Raw genomic sequence first — 20,273 nt, 5'->3', positions numbered from 1 at the left:
ACCTTTTCTGTTTACCCTATCCATGCCCCTCATGATTTTATAAACCTCTTTAAAGGCCACCCCTCAGCCTCCGACGCTCCAGAGAAAACAGCCCCAGCCTGTGCATCCTCTCCTTGTAGCTCAAACCCTCCAACCCTGGCAACATCTTTGTAAATCTTTTCTGAATCCTTTCAAGTTTCACAACATCTTTCATACAGCAGGGAGACCAAAACTGAACACAGTACAGTTGGTTCTGCTCTAACCTGTGTTTCTTCAGCGCAAATTGGCTTGAATACGATTGAAAAATTTCTATTTTTATTTGTAGAATGCGAATTTTCCATACCTATATTGGCTACATCATGATTTGGCCCCAATAGTTTACTTGGTCTAGCTATTGCGCAATTTTCTTATAACACGGGATGACACAAGATTGGAATTATTGCATTATATCAGAACAAACTGTATTCCAGAAGGTGCCTAATCAATGTCCTATACAGCCACAACATGATCTCACAACTCTGACACTCAATGCACTGACCAATAAAGGCAAGCATAATGAACACCTTCTTCACTATCCTATCTACTTGCAACATCACTTTCAAGGAACTATGGACCTGCACTCCAAGGTCTCTTTGTTCAGCAACACTCCCCAGGATCTTACCATTAAGTGTATAAGTCTTGCCCTGATTTGCCTTTCCAAAATGCAGCACCTCACATTTATCTAAATTAAACTCCATCTGCCACTCCTTGGCCCATTGGCCCATCTGATCAAGACCCCGTTGTACTCTGAGGTAACCTTCTTCACTGTCCATTACACATCCAATTTTGGTGTCATCTGCAAACGTACTAACCATATTTCCTATGTCCATATCCAAACCATTTATATAATGGATGAAAACAGCCCTGAAAACCTCACCTTTTTCAAACATATATCCAATCTGTTTTTGAAAGTTATTGTTGAGTCTGACTGCAGACTCCTTTCAGGCAGTGCATGTTAGATCATAACAAGTCCCTCTGTTAAAAGAAGTGTTTCGGTTGTGCAAGAGTGTGACAAGGGTTAATGGAAGGTTAAACAGACTTGGTGGAAGGACAGCTCAGAATTGTAGGGACCTTCCTCACATTCTCTGTAACCATGTCTACCGTATTAATCTACCCTGGCTGCAATCACACAATAAGCTTCATCGTGTTTAAGACAAGGACCTCACCTCATCTCAATAAACCAGAGCCCCTGGATCTCTATCAGGGAAGAGGATGGTGACAGTAAATATACCAGATAGCTCATACCAACATATAAAATCCCCACAGTTTGGAAGCAGGCCATCCGGCCCATTAATGTCACACCCACCCTTCAGAAAGAAGCACCACAAACCCACATTACCCCTACCCTATCCCTGTAATTCCTTATATCCCATGGTTAATCCACCCAGCCTGCATACCCCTGGACACTACAGGCAATTTAAGCATGGCCAATCCACCCTAACCCACACATCTTTAGACTATGGGAGGAAACTGGAGCAAATTCACACAGAGAAAACATGCAAATTCACAGTCACCCAAAGGTGGAATCGAACCCGGATCCCTGGCACTGTGAGGCAGCAGTGCCAACCACTGAGCCACCATGCTGCCAGTGATAAGCAATGCTAAAGGCTCACCTTAAATCCAATCCTTATCTGCCCCCATCTCCTTTCATCTTTTGACATTTATTTTCAGTTTATTAAACTTTGGTTTATTGACTTTTCTGGAAACAGTGTTTCCCGCAAAAACTACCAAAGAGACAGTACAATGCACTTTTATGTTTGTTGTTTTAGATTATATTCTCTACAGCGTGGAAATAGGTCCTTTGGCCCAACAAGTTCACACCGACCCTCCATAGAGTAACACACCCAGACCCATTTCCCTCTGACTGATGCACCTAACACTTAGGGCAATTTAGCATGGCCAATTCACCTGACCTACACATCTCTGGACTGTGGGAGGAAACCGGAGCACCCGGAGGAAACCCACGCAGACACGGGGAGAATGTGCAAACTCCACATAGACAGTCGCCCAAGGCTGGAATCGAACCTGGGTCCCTGGCTGTGAGGCAACAGTGCTAACCATTGAGCCACCGTGCCACACTTAAGGGCCATGTAAACCAAGCATCTGCCTCAAGTTAATTTACCATGTATCTCTAGATTTTGCTGTGTCGACCATTTTGGTAATTTACTTAAAATCCCATGGCTCACACTGAAGCTGATGTGCCCAAGTGGAAATGTTTAGCCTGCTGTTTTGCCAGCAATTCAAAGCAGCATGCCTAAGTATAACACAGGTACACGACGATAAATTATTCAGTTCATTTGCAAATTAGAAAGACCAGAGCAATGCATGCAAACATCAGCAATGAAACAGGAGAAACCCTAGAATTCACAAAGCACATTCATTGTCAGTATGTGGGACGGAACTGAAATTAATGATGAAACATATTCTTTGTAATGGTGCAGCTATTTCTGGTCGTTTCAACTCCTTAACTCCAGAATTGTCACCTCCAACACCTTTTGGAACCGTTTGGTTAGGAAAATTAGTACCAAAACTGCTCACAGAAGGAGGTAGATGGTAGCATTGTGGTAATGTCACCAGACTATAATGATCTGGGGCTGTGGGAATCAAGTCTTTTTGGAAATCAAAATCAATTCATAACATCTCAGCAATGGAATAATTGTTGGGGAAAACTCATCTGGTCATTAATGTCCTTAAAAGAAAGGAAATCTGCTGTCCTTATTCATTCTGGTTTGACATTTACAATTATATTTTGACAATATAATTGAATCTCAACACTCTCTGAAAGCCATTCAGTTCCAGGACAATTAGGGATTGGCAATAGATGATAAAACCTTGATACTATAGTGAAAGATAGTTCATCTAAGAAGTAATTATTTTGGTTATTTGAGAGCATTACTTTTATATTGATTTATTATTTTTGATCCAAACATGTAGAGTCCATGTGACAGTTGATGTGCCCTTAAAAGCAATATATGTTTGATGTCATATCTGTTGAACGTACAATCCATATTACTTTATTCTTACAGCAGAAATAGAATATTGATATCTTGAGTGAAGCCCCAAGTTGAGCAACATGCCTCACCTGAACCAACTCAATTTTCTTTCCTGCATAGATCCCTGATTGAGAATGCACCACTGTATAGCCACAGAAATACTGCAGCTGCAAGAACAGACCAGAAGCTCGGAACCCTTCAGTGAGTAACCCCCTTCCTGACTCCCCAAAGCATGTCCATCTTCTACCCTGCACAAATCAGCAGCATTGATGGAATACTCCTCACTTGCCTCGATGAGTGCAGCTACAGCAACACAAGAAACAAAACACAACTAGGACAAAGCAGCCCCACTTATTGGCACTCTACCCACAACCTTCAACAGTTATTGTGCGCACTATTGACACAAAGGGACAGCAGCGTGTACCATCTACAAGATGCACTGCATCAACCCACCAAGACTCTTTCAACAACACCTTCAAAACCCATGTCCTCCACTGGCTAAAAGGACAAGGGCAGCAAATACCTGGGAGGGCCAACACCTGCATGTTCCCTTCCAAGCCACTCCCCGTTCTCACTTGGAAATTTATTGCCGTGACTTCAGTCACTGGGTCCAAATCCTGGAATTGCTCCCTAACAACATTGTGGGTGTGCAGACTCCACATAGATTGGACGGTTCAAAACAGCAGCTCGTCACCACTTTCTCAGACCAATTAGGGATGGGAAATAAATATCAGTCCAGTCAGTGATGCCCACATCCTATGAAGGAATGTGAAACAAGATAGCAAGACAAAAAGACAATGTTGTCGAGCAGAATGCTGAGATACAGGCTCCCAGACCAGAAGGGATTGAGGTTCACAAGACGGAGGTGTTAGCAATTCTGGAAAGTGTAAAAATAGATAAGTCCCCTGAGCCGGATGGGATTTATCCTAGGATTCTTTGAGAAGCCAGGGAGGAGATTGCTGAGCCTTTGGCTTTGATCTTTATGACATTGTCTGCAGGAATAGTGCCAGAAGACTGGAGGATAGCAAATGTTGTTCCCTTGTTCAAGAGGGGCAGTTGGGAAAACCCTGGAAATTATAGACCCGTGAGCCTTACTTCGGTTGTAGGAAAAGTGTTGGAAAGGGTGATACGAGATAGGATTTACAATCATCTAGAAAGGAATAAGTTGATTAGGGATAGTCAACACGGTTTTGTGAAGGGTAAGTTGTCCCTCACAAATCCTATTGAGTTCTTTGAGAAAGTGACCAAACAGGTGGATGAGGGTAAAGCAGTTGATGTGGTGTATATGAATTTCCGTAAGGCGTTTGATAAGGTTCCCCATGGTAGGTTATTGCACAAAATATGGAGGCATGGGATTGAAGGTGACTTAGTGGTTTGGATCACAAATTGGCTAGCTGAAAGAAGACAGAGGGTGGTGGTTGATGGAAAATATTCATCCTGGAGTAAAGGTACTAGTGGGGTACTGCAGGATCTGTTTTGGATCCACTGCTGTTTCTCATTTTTATAAATGACCTGGCTGAGGGCATAGAAGGATGGGTGAGTAAATTTGCAGATGACACTAAGGTTGGTAGAGTTGTGGATAGTGACGAAGGATGTTGTAGGTTACAGAGAGACAAAGATAAGCTGCAGAGCTGGGCTGAAAGATGGCAAATAGAGTTTAAGGTGATTCACTTTGGAAGGAGTAACAGGAATGCAGAGTACTGGGCTAATGGTAAGATTCTTGATTGCGTAGATGAGTAGAGAAATCTTGGTGTCCAGGTACATGGATCCTTGAAAGTTGCCACCCAGCTTGATAGGGTTGTTAAGAAGGCGTATGATGTGTTAGCTTTTATTGGTAGAGGGATTGAGTTTCAGAACCATGCGATCATGCTACAGCTGTACAAAACTCTGGTGCAGCCACATTTGGAGTATTGCATAAGTTCTGGTCACCGCATTATCGAAAGGATGTGAAAACCTTGGAAATGGTTCAGAGGAGATTTTCTGGGATGTTGCCTAGTATGGAGGGAAGGTCTTACGAGGAAAGGCTGAGGGACTTGAGGTTGTGAGAGAGAAGAAGTTTGAGAGGTGACTTAATTGAGACATATAAGATAATCAGAGGGTTAGATAGGGTGGACAGTAAGAGCCTTTTTCCTCGGATGGTGATGGCTAGCACGAGGGGTCATAGCTTTAAATTGAGGGGTGATAGACATAGGACAGATGTCAGAGGTAGTTTCTTTATTCAGAGAGTAGTAGGGGCATGGAACGCATTGCCTGCAACAGCAGTAGACTCACCAACTTTAAGGCATTTAAATGGTCATTGGATAGACATATGGACGAGAATGGAATAGTAGAGGTTAGATGGGCTTCAGATTGGTTCCACATGCCAGTGCAACATTGAGGGCCAAAGGGCTTGTACTGCGCTGTAATGTTCTACGTTCTGTAGCAAATAGGGAGATAGACAGTGACACAGTTAGATGAGTCTAGTCTTTGTAGCTTATTTATCTCTGAGCAATTCAGAGATGGCTCTGGTTCTAAATCTTTCATCTGTAATACTTTAAAACAACTCAGAACGTGAAAAGTTTTCAACATGTGATCTTTACATTCCAGATCCTTCCAGAACATTCCCAGATTTGTGATTGTACCTAACTCTTTAGCTCCACACACAGGCATAATCAGTCAAACAAGAGTTAATGAATCGGAAAAAAAAAACTAATCAACTGTAGAACAATCAAACCATTGAATGTTACATTGGGGAAGGATGGGAAGAAGCTGAGTGAAGTATAAACACTGACATGCACTAGTCAGGCTGAATAGCACATGTCTGACATGCATACTCTATGTCCAATCATGGCTGTTGAGACCATATTGTACCAGTACCTTTCTCTTCCAAACACATTTATGGTTACTACTCAGTGTTTGAATATTGCTTTCTGTGCCTTCTATCCTTTTCAAAAATCTTTACTTTGTGAGAATCTACTCTCAGCTGAGTTTTTCCAGTTACGAATGACTATTGTTTTCTTAGTTGGGCAAACTTTTTTTCCTCACTTCTTGTTTTCTGTTCACTCCCATTTGTCTTCAGCTTCTGTCAACCAATGAGTTCTCTTTTTTTCACCCTGGTGGCTCAATCTGATTGGGATCGGCCAACCTGAACCAGGAGGGGCTTGTTCTGCCTGACAACTGCCAAGAGGATCCGGCTGAAATTTACTCAGGAGGGATTCTTTCCTCCACTGAAAAGTTCTCTTTCAACATATTTTTCATTGTTTAAGGCCTAATTCAGAAATGCCAATTTGGAAACAATAACAAAAGACCTGTAGCAAGCATTATATTCCAAATTTATATTTACAAAGGAGCTAAAACCTGTTTGGGTGTGGTTAAAGCTCACCTGTTCTTTATCCTTTCCCTATATGGTGGACAATGAGTCAACACCTACTTTGGGTATGGTTAAACATCATCTCTTCTTTGTCCTTTGCCAACATGGTGGATGGCATATTTGCAGTTGCAAGGGTGAGCGGCTTCCTGTCTGCCATTTTGGTGCCTTAGGAAGTTGGGAAACTCCTAAAAACAGGACCCACTGGTCTAACTTTAAATAATCTTGGACTCTGATTGAATCCACAATCTTTGAAAAAGAAAGATTAAACTTTAATAATTTCTGTGGAATTTCTCTTATTTCATCAAAATTGAGGTTTTAACCACTAAGAACTTTGAAAATTGCAACATTACTAAATTATTAATGAAATTGCATTTTGAAATGATGGGGGAGGAGTTGAGGAATTTAAAATTCACGTGTCTGGAATTCCCTCTTCTACCCCTCTCTTCCCCATCTTACAGCACTTTAAAACATCTCTCCTTCGCCAAAGTCTTCCCAAAATGTCCCTTTATGAGGCTCAATGTCATGTTTTGCTTGGTAACTCTCCTGTCAAGTACAGAGGAAAATTTTACAACATGAGAAAAGATGCTATAGAAATAGTTCATTGGTGAAATTGACTTCAGGGAAAAAAATCTTCTTATGAAAGATTCCCAGTTGCCCTGTTACAGAAATCAATAATTCCGACAGTGTTCACCAAGAATAAACTACCAATAAAACAAGATCCCTGAAATCTGTACATCCAAACAAATTGTCACACTACAGAGTGCACTTTTCCTCATTGCAAACAGGAACAACAAAGTTCATCACCTCTTAAGCAGGCAGCATCACTAATTCAAAGGGTTTTCAAGCAGCCCTAAGTTCTGAAAGGTCATAGGCTGCTTGACCATTTTATTGAGTTGCTTCTCTGTTGAATCTTGTACATTTTGTACTGGAAGCCTGCATCCATTGTTATGTGTCATTTCTATCAATGATGTCGATGAGAATACAGGAAATATGGTTAGTAAGTTTGTGGATAACACCAAATTGGTGATATAGTGGACAGTGAAGAAGGTTATCTACGGGTACAAAGAGATCTTACTCAACTTAAAAGGCATCTGGATGGGTACATGAATAGGAGATGTTTAAGAGGGATATGGGCCAAATGGAACTACATTAATTTAGGATAGTTGGTCAGCATGGCTGTATTGGAACAAAGGGTCTGTTTCCATGCTGTACAACTCTATGACTCTATGAGATGGGCCAAATGGCTGGCAAGTGAATTTAGATAAACGTGAGGTGTTGCATTTTGGTAAGACAAACCAGGGCAGGACTGACACAGTTAATGGTAGGGCCCTGGGGAGTGTTGTTGAACAGAGGGACCTAGTCATGCAGGTTCATTGTTTCTTGAAAGTGGTGTCGCATGTTGACAGGGTGGTGAAGGTGGTGTTTGTCATGCTTGCCTTCATTGGTCAGAGCATTGGGTACAAGAGTTGGGACATCATATTGCAGCTGTGCAAGACATCGATGAGGCTACCTTTGGAATACTGTGCACAATTCTGGTCTCCTTGTATAGGAAGCATTATTTAAATTAGTAAGGGTACAGAAAAGATTACATGGAGAGGATGGATAGACTGGGACCTCATTCCCAGGAGTGTCGGAGGTTGAGGGGGTGACCTTATAATGGTTCATAAGATCATGAGGGGCATAGATAGGGTGAATAGCCAAGGTCTTTTCCCCAGGGTTGGGGAGTTTGAAACTAGAGGGCATTGGTTTAGAGTGAGGGCTCCTGGAGGCAACTTTTTTCACACAGAGAGTGGTGCGTGTATGGAATGAGCTGCTAGAGGAAGTGGAGGAGTCTGGTACAATTGCAACATTTAAAGGGCATCTAGAAAGATACAAGAATATGAAAGATTTAGAGGGATATGAGCCAAACGCAAGGAAGTGGGACTAGTTGAACTTGGGAAATCTGATCGGCATGGATGCAGAGTCTGTTCCTGCGCTGTATGAAACTAAACACTTTTATCTGTGTTATTTAAGATGCCTTTTTTCTTATTAATGGAGTTGCACAATATCAAAATGGATTCAAATCAAAATGTATTAGGAAGACTGGCCTCAATAACAATGGTGTGAACACGGCCCTTTGTCAACTGCTCACTTTGTAAATTTGGCACAGAAATAGAGCACAAAGCTATCCTGAGCAAATTATGATTTACTATATAGTGCACCAGCTCACCAATGTGTCAAAGCCTAGCTTTTTCAGATTGGAGGACTATCCAGTCTACCTCAAATCGTTCTGCAAAGGTAAAGTATCTCAATCATTTGAACAACAGGTTAATCAAATCATTTCAATCTGCCACTGTGCCGTGATGATATGAGGAGTATTTTTCATGCACAGGGTGTTGCCATTCGCTCAAAAAAGATGTTCTTCCTACCACAAACTGAATAACACTGTGTATATTTCAGTGCTGATGCAATGTCAGGTTCATAAGCCGTGCATCCCAGCAACTGGCTGATCAAAGCAAACAGCATGTCCATAATAGGCTGAATAAAGACTGCATCAAACCAGATGTGCTTTCAAATACCCAAAACAAAATGCCCATTGTTAGATGTGATTCCACAATCAGGCAGCACTTGCTGACCAATCCTGAGTTCGCTAATGGCTACACGAACAAACAATTTAAGATAACATGGCTCAAGTCCACTCTCTAGAATTGACTTACATTACTAGGAAGATGATGGAAATGTGTTGCTGGAAAAGCGCAGCAGGTCAGGCAGCATCTAGGGAACAGGAGAATCGATGTTTCGGGCATTAGCCTGCTGCGCTTTTCCAGCAACACATTTCCATCTCTGATCTCCAGCATCTGCAGACCTCACTTTCTCCTCAAAGATTACTAGGAAGATCCCTGGTATGGAGAAATTATCTTATGAGCAAAGATTACACAGGTTAGGACTCTACTCAATGGAATCTAGAAGAACGAAAAATGATCTCTTTGAAAGGGGCTCAACAGGATCAATGTAAATGGGGAGGCAATGGCCTAGTGGTATTGTCACTGGACTATTAATCCACAAACCCAAGGAATGCTCTGGGGACCTGGCTTTGAATCTTGCCATGGAAGATGGTGGAATTTGAATTCAATAAAATTCTGGAATTAAGAGTCTAATGATGAACATGAATTCATTGACAATTATTGGGGAAAAAACCCACCTGGTTCACTAATCCCCCTTCGGGAAGGAAACTGCCATCCTTACCTGTTCTGGCCGTCATGTGACTCCAGACCCACAGCAATGTGGTTGAATATAACTGCCCCATGGGCAATAAATACCGGCCTCAGGCCTTGAATGAATAAAAATAAGGTCAAGGGGATATTTTGCCTCATGGAAAAGCCTAGAAGCTACAGTCTCAGAATGAAGGGCCGCCAATTTAAGCCTGAAATGAGGAGGAATTTCTTCTCTCAGTGGGTTGGGAGTCTTTGGAACTCCGTGACACAGATCTGTGGGGGACAGAGTGCCGGTGTTTATTCAAGGCTGAGATAGATTCTTGATCTGTCAGGGAATTAAGGTTTATGGAATAAAGGCAGGAAGGTGGACATGAGGAATGTTGGGTGAGCCATGATCCTACCAAATGCCAGAGCAGACTCAAAGGGCTGAATAGCATAGTCCTGTTTAAATTTCTTATGGTCTTAACTGGGGGAGAAACAGAAATCTAAGACAGATACTTTGGTGCTGAACTCTCAGAGGTGATATCTTTCAGACCAGACAGTAATTCGAGACCTTGTCTACTCTCCTAGGTAAACATTAAAGAGCCCTTGGTATGACTCCATGACAAGCTATTGTCCAGATCAACATTTGCCAAGAGTACCAAAACAAACAAACAAACAATCTGGTTATTGCTGGTAGGAGCTTGCTGCACATACATTAGCTGTCATGTTTCCTCATTTTAAATTACTCTTCAAAAGTACATCGTTAAAGGAGGACGACCTTGGGGTGATCAGAGGACATGAAATAAATGGTTCAAATCCATGTGTATTTCTTTTCCCTTTCAATTCTTAAATGATTGTTTCACAAGCCGTGTGCCGCGTATTCACTCAAAATGTCAGAACATATAGCGCCATCTCTTCAGGCATGAATACAGGCAAACTAGGTCCTAGCTTCACAGTTTGCAAATGTTTATGAAGGGTAGACTTGGCAGAGTCTGGGATGACTCGCGAAATGTGTCTGAGCACTTGGACCGCAGTCTCAAGGAGTAGGCCAGCATTCATTAGACATGTGAGGAATACCTAGGCAACGCTGACAAAGCATCTCACACACGCTGCACAACACAATGGCTGTCTTGCTGTTGTACGTGGCATGATTTATCTTTCCAGTCTTTCTGGCCTGTCAGGTCTCTCCCAACATGGTTGCGGAAGCCTTAATGGTTTCAAAATGTCTCCCTCACAAACAAAGCCTTCACAGTGGCCGTGCCTGTTGGAAATCACTCAGCAAGGATAACAAACAACTCAATTGCAACGCAAAAATGTTCACTGAATGTTTGTAGCAAAACCCTTCTCCCAAGTCACTGTAATATCTAAAGAAAATAAGGATTAAATAATAATCTGCAACTGTTCACATGATTTGTGTAGATGGATTCAAAACATATTATAATTTGTCTTTCTCCACCTTCCTTTTCTTTCTCTTTGTATGTGAATAAAGAAACCTACTTTTCCCATGGCTGTGGAATCAAAGAATTACACAGAATAGGTGGATCAAGAGGACGGAGGCTATTATTGTGGGCTGATAATAACAAGGCGTTTTCCAGTATTTTGAGTGCTGTCTTTTATCAACCCTGCTAAATACCATCAAATCTACTGTTGGCATCAGACTGGCTTATGCTCTATCAAGGCGAAACAAGCAATTTCAAATGGATCCTTACGATTGAGTCTGGAATGGGTTTCAAAAATGACCGGTGTCGTAATAATACATCATAAAGGATGCAAATTAGAAGTCAGATGCGGCCATTTGACACTTCAAGCCTTCTCCATCATTGAATGTGATCATGGCTGATCTGATTACTTTACATTTGAGCCAATGGGCTGAGGACTGGCAGATGGATAATTTGCATAAATGCGAGGTGTTGCATTTTGGTAAAACAAACAAGGGCAGGACTTATGCAGTTAATGGGAGGGCCCGAGGTAGTGTTGTCGAACAGGGAGACCTAGGGGGTTCAGGTACATTGTTCTTTGGAAGTTACATCATGGGTAGACGCGATGGTTAAGAAGGCATTTAGGATGCTTGTCTTCATTGCTCAGAACTTTGAGTACTGGAGTTGGGACGTCATGTTGAAGTTGTACAGAATGTTGGCGAGGCTTCTTCTGGAGTACTGTGTTCAGTTCTAGACACCCTGCTACAGGAAAAATATTATTAAATTGGAGAGGGTTCAGAAAAGATTTACAGAGGATTTTGCCGGAACTGGAGAGTTTGAGTTATAAGGAGAGCCTGGGACATTTTCCCCTGCAGCATTGGAGGTTGAGGTTTAGAAAGTCATGAGGGGCATAGATAGGGTGAATAGCCAAGGTCTTTTCCCCAGAGTTGGGAAGTTCTAAACTAGAGTGCATAGGTTTAAAGTGGAAGGGGAAAGATTTAAAAGGAAGCAGAGGGACACCTTTTTCACGCAGAGCATGGTGTATATATGGAATGAGTTGCCAGAGGAAGTGGAGGAGGCTGGTACAATTACAACATTTAAAAGGCAGTTGGACAGCTACATGAATAGGAAAAGTTTAGAGGGATATGGACCAAATGCAGGCAAGTGGGACTAGTTTAGTTTGGGAAACTTGGTCAGTATGAACGAGTTGGACCGAAGGTCTGTTTCCGTGCTGTATGACTTATGACTTATGCCCGCCTACCCTCAATAATCTTTTAAGCCCTTTGCTTATAAAGGATCTATCTTGAAATATTCAAGGATTCTAGATCAGTCTTCCTCAAAAGGTGATGGAACAAAGCCATATGACCCTCTTGAGAAAAGAAAAAAATTGGCATCTGTGTCCGAACTCGTTATTTTGAAATAGTGGCTCAAAATTCTCCCACAAGAGGAAACAACACTTCCATATGCGACTTATCAAAGCTCCTGAGGACCATATACATTTCAATCAGGTCCACTCCCATTCTTCCAAACACCAGCAGATGCAAGCATTGCCTGTCCAGCCTTTCCTCATGACAGCTTGTTCCTTCCAGGTATTACTCCAATAAACTGTCTTTGACACGCTTTCAGTATTTCCAATCCTTAAATAAGGAGACCAGTGTTGTACACAATACTCCAGCTGTGGTCTCATCCCAGTTCTGTACAACTGAAGCATAACCTTCCTGCCTCTGTATTTGATTCTCCTCGCAATAAGTAATGATATTCTTTTAGCTTTCTTAATTACTTACTGTACCAGCATGCTAACTTTTTGTCATTTATGTGCTGAAGGTATCAGATCCCTTTGCATCTCAGATCTCATCATTTATTCAATATGCTTCTTTTTTCTTCTTCTTGTCAAATTAGACAAGTGCACATTTTTCCAAGCATATTCCATGTGCCACATGTTTGCACATTTGCTTGGCATATCTAAATGTCTTTAAAGTCTCCTTATGTCTTCAGACTTGTCCAACAATACAAGGTAGCCAAATATGTCTTTGTGAGAATTATAACAATGAAGAGCTGCTTGAGAAACCCTTCAATATTGAGCTTTGTCACTCTCCTGATTTATTTCTTGTTTTTAGAATGATATTAGGTTAGACTTAAAATTCAAAACTGTACCAACTGGAAACATTTCCAAGTCATACTTTGTAGATCAATCTGCAAACAGCTATTTTATTTCCCTCCAATCATTGGTGAAAGGTATGCAATTCCTAAGCACACAGAATGGTCCTCCACCTTTTGCCATCACAATTAGAATTCCCTTCAATCTCAAAAGTCTTAAGCAGCAGCAAGGTTCAAATCCGACTGAAACATTTGTGTTTGTTCATTTCATCCACTTTAATAATGTTCTGACCTAAATACAGGTTCAGAGCTACAGCGTGGAGCCAACAGAATATTAATTAATATTTAATTGGAGTTTAACCAAAAGCATTTGCAAGAGCAGCCATTTCTGCACTTTAAGACTAAAGTTCATTGCAACATGTTAGGAGTTTAATTCGTGATTATATTATTCCAGATCTTGTGTTCGAATAAAGTTCCTTTCCAACTTCACGTTGTCAATATTTTTCGTTATTGTTTCACATTGGTCACGTAATGACGTCAGCAAAGTTAACTTTTTGAATAGGAAGTTATCTACAGAAATATAGTTACAGGCTCTGTTCTTGCTTAACTCTCCCATGCCTTGGGTTTAAGCAAACCACTGTCATCAGCTGACAGTGGACAAGAGCATGGAAAATTTACCCAAGCAAGCACACAAATTGCTGTTGACTGGTTATTCAAATGTCAGCTAAAGATTGCGTTCGGTGAAAAAAAAATGGAGATTAAATGCAAAAGTAAGACTTCAGTTCTTTTGGCCAATCTAAACACTATAGACCATGGTAACATGGTGGCTCAGCGGTTAGCACTGCTGCCTCACAACATCAGGGTCCTGGGTTCGATTCCCGCCTGTCTGTGTGGAGTTTGCACATTCTCCCCGTATCTGTGTGGGTTTCCTCCCACAGTTCAAAGATCTGCAGGTTAGGTGAATTGGCCATGCTAACTTGCCCGTAGTGTTCATGGATGAGTAGGTTAGGTGCATTAGTCAGGGGTAAATGTGGGGAATGGGTCTGGGTGGGTTACTCTTCAGAGGGTTAGTGTGGACTTGTTGGGCTGACGGGCCTGTTCCCATACTGTAGGGAATCTAATCTAATATAACCCATTCACATTTCAGGGACTGCCTGTAAATGGAGGCCATGGGATTGGTTCCTGTGGCGCCTTGAGGAGGTGGTGGTGAGCTATCTCCTTGAAATGCTGCCATCCATGTGCTGCAGGTCGTTCCACAATGCTGTGAGGGAGGGAGTTCCAGGATTTTAATCCAGCGGCAGTGAAGGAACAGCGATATACTTCCAAGTCAGGATTGTGAGCAAATTGGAGGGGAACATGCAGGCAGTGGTATTCCCAAGTATCTGCTGCCTTTGACCTATTTGATGGGTTAGGAAGATGCTGCCTTCTCCCTCAAACCTCCTGCTCCTACATCTCCTGGTTTGACAATTGTGATGTTTGCTTTCAGATATTTCCTTTCGGTGTATGTTTGGTATTTGAGTCACTTGTACACTCGTGCAATTAGAATTCTCTCAGGTTTTTGCAATCTGAAAATAATAAAGTGAGCTGACAGGCTCCAGTAAATCTCTCGAGGTTGTGCTGTTCAAGTACTGAAGTCATGTAGCCTAACCCAATGAAATCTTTTGCAGGTAATCTCTGAACCTGAGATATGGTTCATTTATATAGTCTGAGTTATTAAACTGACGTAAATCTTGTGAAACACTTTAGATAGACAAATATTACAAATTTATTTTTAAAAGTCAAATCGGTTCTTAATTCAAAGTTTCTTGATTTGAATGTTTGTTCAAATCGAAATACAGTATCAGATCACCACTTATTGACTCATTAAACAACTAACTCAAACTATGACAACTGAATTCAATGAATTCTTTAGCAGAGAGAAATGTCCCAAAGTCTTTCACAGATGCATTATGGAATTGGACAGCAAGCCAAAGGAGGAAATATTAGAAGGGGTGATTTTCTTAAGAAAGTGATCCTTAACTTTTTTTTAACAATGCCAGGAAGACCTAATAACTTGTATATGGACGCCACTGGTTGTGAAGTTTCAGCTCAAAGCACATAATCAAAACCTGACCTTACAGGAGGCAAATAAGGAAATATGCAAAATAGGGCTGTAGAAACCAGTATGTCCTATACACAAATTGCAATTGAGGCTAGATCAATTATGAATTTTAAATTGGATACTTTTGGTAGCTTAAGATACCAAAGGATATGGACGGAGGCAGGTACATAAGAGTTAAGTCACGGATCAGCTATTATCTTACTGAATAGTGGAAAAGGCTTACAGTGTTAATAGTTTAGATTAGAGTGGTGCTGCAAAAGCACAGCAGGTCAGGCAGCATCCGAGGAGCAGGAAAATCGACATTTCGGGCAAAAGCCCTTCATCGGTTCCCGCTCCTCGGATGCTGCCTGACCTGCTGTGCTTTTCCAGCACCACTCTAACTTAAACTCTGGTTTCCAGCATCTGCAGTCCTCACTTTTGCCCTTACAGTGCTAATAACCTTGTCCTGTTCTTAAGTCCCTATGAGTGCTCAACAGCAGTTTCTTCAGGGATGGTGGGTCCTTCAAGATCATTCCTGTTATTCTTCACAATGTCGCGTCTTCAATAGGAGGATGGGACCTGGCACAGTTTGGGAAGTGGCACGGTGGCTGAGTGATTAGCTCTGGGTTTGATTCTAGTCACAGGCAACTGTCTGTATGGAGTTTGTACATTCTCCCCGTGTCTGCGTGGGTTTCCTCCGGGTGCTCCGGTTTCCTCCCACAATTCAAAGATGTGCAGGTCAGGTGGATTGGCCGTGCTAAAATGTCCATAGTGTTTGGTGCATTAGTCAGAGGGAGATGGGTCTGGGTGGGTTGCTCTTCAGAGAGTCGGTGTGGACTTGTTGGGCCGAAGGGGCCTGTTTTCACACTTAGGGGAATCTAATCTAATCAGGAATGGGTCAGTAATACATGTAAATGGGTCAGTAATACAAAGGCAGGATTAAGAGCAAGGTACCTGACACTAAGCAATAGGGAGTCAACACCCAGGTAATATGAATTATTTATCTAATTCTTAATCTTTTCTTACCATTTAAAGATTCCTTTCACAAGTAAATTAGATTAGATTAGATTAGATTACTTACAGTGTGGAAACAGGCCCTTCGGCCCAACAAGTCCACACCGACCCGCCGAAGCGTAACCCACCCATTCCCCTACATTTACCCCTTTACCTAACACTATGGGCAATTTAGCATGGCCAATTCACTTGACCTGCACATCTTTGGACTGTGGGAGGAAACCGGAGCACCCGGAGGAAACCCACGCAGACACGGGGAGAATGTGCAAACTCCACACAGTCAGTCACCTGAGTCGGGAATTGAACCCGGGTCTCTAGCGCTGTGAGGCATTTCTCGCATTCTTGAAGCTAACCTTAGCATTTCATCACAGCTAAATAACATAAAAGACATTTGGACAGGTACATGAGTAGGAAAGATTCAGAGGGATATGGGCCAAACACAGGCAAGTGGGACTGGTTTAGTTTGGGAAACCTGGTTGGCATGGATGAATTGGAATGAAGGCTATGTTTCTCTATGACTCTATAGGAAATGTCATGTAAAATAAAACAAAGATAAGGAGTTGATGGTTAAGTTCTAAAGAAGAGTCATATCAGAATCAAAACATTAACTCTGTTTCTCTCTCAGCAGATGCTGCCAGACCCACTGAGTTTCTCCAGCTATTTCTGTTTTGATTTCAGATTTGCAGCTTCCATAGGATTTTGGTTTTGTTAAGAGTTGACAGTTTCTGACACTGAATGTTACTACCATTACGACATGGGGTAAACCTCTCTGCAAATTTAAACCCGACACACAGAGAAGCTCACTTTGTGCCATAATCTGTTAAATTTCGAAAGGCAAAGAACTATCCCAGAGGTCACTATTTAAAGTAAAAATTGACAATTGTATTATTTAAGTCCACTAGAGAACATTAAACAACTATTTACAACTCCTTTCTCTTAATCCTACCTTTTACCTCCCACTCTACAATGTTGGTCCGATTAAAAACCCCAATTAAGATTTACAAAAGAAAATTCAACTTTCAATATCAGTCAGCTGATGACTCTTCTCTTTGTATCTTCCTTTGAAGATGTTGCTCTTTCATCTCTTCTTCAGTATTCTGCTTCACAGGTCTTTCACATGAACAGTTACCCTTCAGAGAGGTATTCACCTGGCAGTCTATACTTGTTGGTGCTTAGCAGTTCTCCTTCTAACTGTTCAAAATGTCCAGTTTTATACCCCAAAACACTGGATCACTTCATTGGTTTTGATGTCATTAAAACCATTATATTTCAAATGCGATTGGATTTTGGCATCTTGGGGCATAATTAAAACTAATTGGCTGAATTTGAATTTGCTTTTGTTCTACAACAACGTAACGCCAGCTATTTGTTTCAACTAAATGCTACATTTTTACTTTGTTCTGGACTCTCTGTGCTTTCAGTCAGTCCTTGCTAGCTTTTCAATTCTCTTAAAGGTAGAGGACACATCTACACCTTCATAACACTATTATCCTGCTGCAGGACTGCTCTCAGCAAATTAACATGAAACAAGATGTAAACTGTCAAATTACTGAATGGAAACAAAGTCCTGATCATTGTACAATGTCAAACGAGGAGAAGTTATTTGATGTAAATCAGATAACATTGTCATTGCCACATCAACTGCTTCCAAAAACACACAACACAGCAATTGTACATCAGAATTAATGTCTTGACTGTTAAATACTTTGGGATATTCTGAGGGCATAACAGTTGCTGTACAAATGCAGTTCTTATGTCTATCAGAAGTTTGGTTGCTTTATGCATGGAATTTCTACACACAACACATTCTACCCACCAACCATCAGCAACTATACCTTCAGTTTCTAGGCCCACATCATTGAAACTCCCTCCTGCAGCCTCTCTATCTTTAAGACACTCCTGAGAACCTAACATTTTTAGGTCAGTTGCCTCAATTTCTCATGTTCACTGTCAACTTAGAATCCCTACAGTACAGGTAGAAGCCATTTGGCCCATTAGGTCTGCACCAACCCTCTGAAGAGCACCACGTCCTATCCCATAACCCTGCATTTAGCATGGCCAATCCACCTAACCTGCACATCTTCGGACAATGGGAGGAAACCAGAGCAAACTCACACAGAGAACGTGCAAAGTCCACACAGGCAGACAGTTGCCTGATGGTGGAATCAAACCCAGGTCCCCAGCACTGTGAGGCAGCACTGAGCCACCTCTCTGCCTAATAGTTCTTCAGCGAGCAGTTGAAGAATGTTTTACGATGTTAATAGGTGCTATATAAATGCAACTTTGTGCTATCCTGATACAAAACCTTAAAATGGTACAAGGTGTTAGGTTTTCTCCAAAAACAAGCGAATGATGCTCACGAGACTGCAAAGATCTTTTTCCCACTGTCCGTTGTTTGGAAGATTATGGTAGGATTCTCACACGGGCATGAGCCAGATTGAAAATCAGGGAGGGGCCACCATTCAGGATTTACTCCCACCCCACTAACACTGAGTTTGTGTCGATGACCACACGGATCATTTCCTTACTCGGAGACTGCATGAATTGTTGGCAGCTGGGCATAAGTAAGTTCAAGTTGAGACAGAAAGGGAACTTGGAGCAATGCTTCAATCTAGAAAGTTTAAGTCCCTTTTCACACCACTCCCTCCTCCCCCTTCATCACAACCCCACATTCATTTTACTTAGTTAAACTTCAACTCCTCTGTCAAGCTTTGTCGAGTAAAATAGATATGAATCATGCAGTCATAGAATCATTCAACGTGGAAACAGACCCTTCGATCCACCCAGTCCATGTCAACCATGTTCCCAAACTAAACTAGGCCCACCTGCCTGCTCCTTATCCATATCCTTCCAAATTGTTCCTATTCATATTCTTATCGAAATGTCTTTTAAACATTGTAACTGTACCTGCATCCACCACTTTCTCTGGCAATTGATTCCACACACAAACCACTCTCTATTGGTTAAAAGAGTTGTTCCTCCTGTCCTTGTCAAACCTTTCTCCACTCACCTTCAAAGAAAATGCCCCAGTGTTGAACACCCCCTCCCTAGGGAAAAAAAGCCCTGTCATTCATCTTATTTATGCCCCTCATGATTTCATAGACTTAATAAGGTCATCCCTCAACCTCCTACGCTCCAGTGGAAAAAGGTCCCAGTCATTCAAATCAATTTTTATATCTCAAACCCTCTCTTTAGTTTTAGTTGGATTCCTCCACAACTTCAAGTAAACTCTGGTCCAAAGTGAGTACTTTTGAAAACTGGCAGTACCTTAGCATTGGCAGAGGTTGGCAAATGAGCATGAATGAGGCATTCATTACTGAAGGTGATGCACACCATCACAGTGGGAAGGGAAAGGGTTATCTTCAGCTCCCTCCAACATAAGCTGGACAATATATTCATTCATGGAATCTGGGTGTCACTGGCTAGAACAACATTTTTTGCCCATCCCTAATTTCCCTGAAGAACGTGATGGTGTGTTGCCTTTTTGAACTGCTGCAGTCCCAGTATTGTAGGAAGTCCCACAGTGCTGTTAATGAGGGAGTCTCAGGATTTTGGTCTCCTAGCTTTGGCATTGTCCCAAAGCAGGATGGTTAGATTAGATTACTTACAGTGTGGAAACAAACCCTTCGGCCCAACAAGTCCACACCGACCCACCGAAGCGCAACCCACCCTAACACCCCTTTTTACCGAACACTACGGGCAATTTAGCATGGCCAATTCACCTGACCTGCACATCTTTTGGACTGTGGGAGGAAACCGGAGCACCCGGAGGAAACCCACGCAGACACGGGGAGAACGTGCAAACTCCACACAGTCAGTCGCCTGAGTCGGGAATTGAACCTGGGTCTCTGGCGCTGTGAGGCAGCAGTGCTAACCACTGTGCCACCGTGCCGCCCACACGGTCTTGGTCTTGGAAAGAAGTCTGTAGTTTCTGGTGTTCCCATGCATCTGCCATCCTTGTCCTTTCAAATGATTGAGGTCACGGGGTCACAAGGTATTGTATTCAGCTGTGGAAATAGATATGGAAGACATCTAGCTTTTGGCATCCTATAGCGTTCATTATGAGACCATTGAGGACGTAATTAAATTAACCTGCCCACATTTTGGGTAATCTTTAATAGGAATATA

General features: G+C 41.9%; 1 protein-coding gene across 11 annotated transcripts in view; it reads right to left on the bottom strand.

Moving 5' to 3' along the window:
• The window catches only part of ptpn20 (protein tyrosine phosphatase non-receptor type 20), a 440,815-nt gene that overhangs the window by 398,131 nt on the left and 22,411 nt on the right, over window positions 1–20,273 (bottom strand). The gene's annotated exons all lie outside the window — the stretch shown is intronic.

The sequence above is a fragment of the Chiloscyllium plagiosum genome, unplaced genomic scaffold (genome assembly GCF_037043375.1).
Source record: "Chiloscyllium plagiosum isolate Xiang-an unplaced genomic scaffold, Cpla_swu_hap1 HiC_scaffold_43, whole genome shotgun sequence".
In the NCBI taxonomy this organism is placed as follows: Eukaryota; Metazoa; Chordata; class Chondrichthyes; order Orectolobiformes; family Hemiscylliidae; genus Chiloscyllium; species Chiloscyllium plagiosum.
The sequence above is the reverse complement of the archived record's forward strand: the minus strand, read 5'-3'. Positions and strand labels throughout refer to the sequence as shown.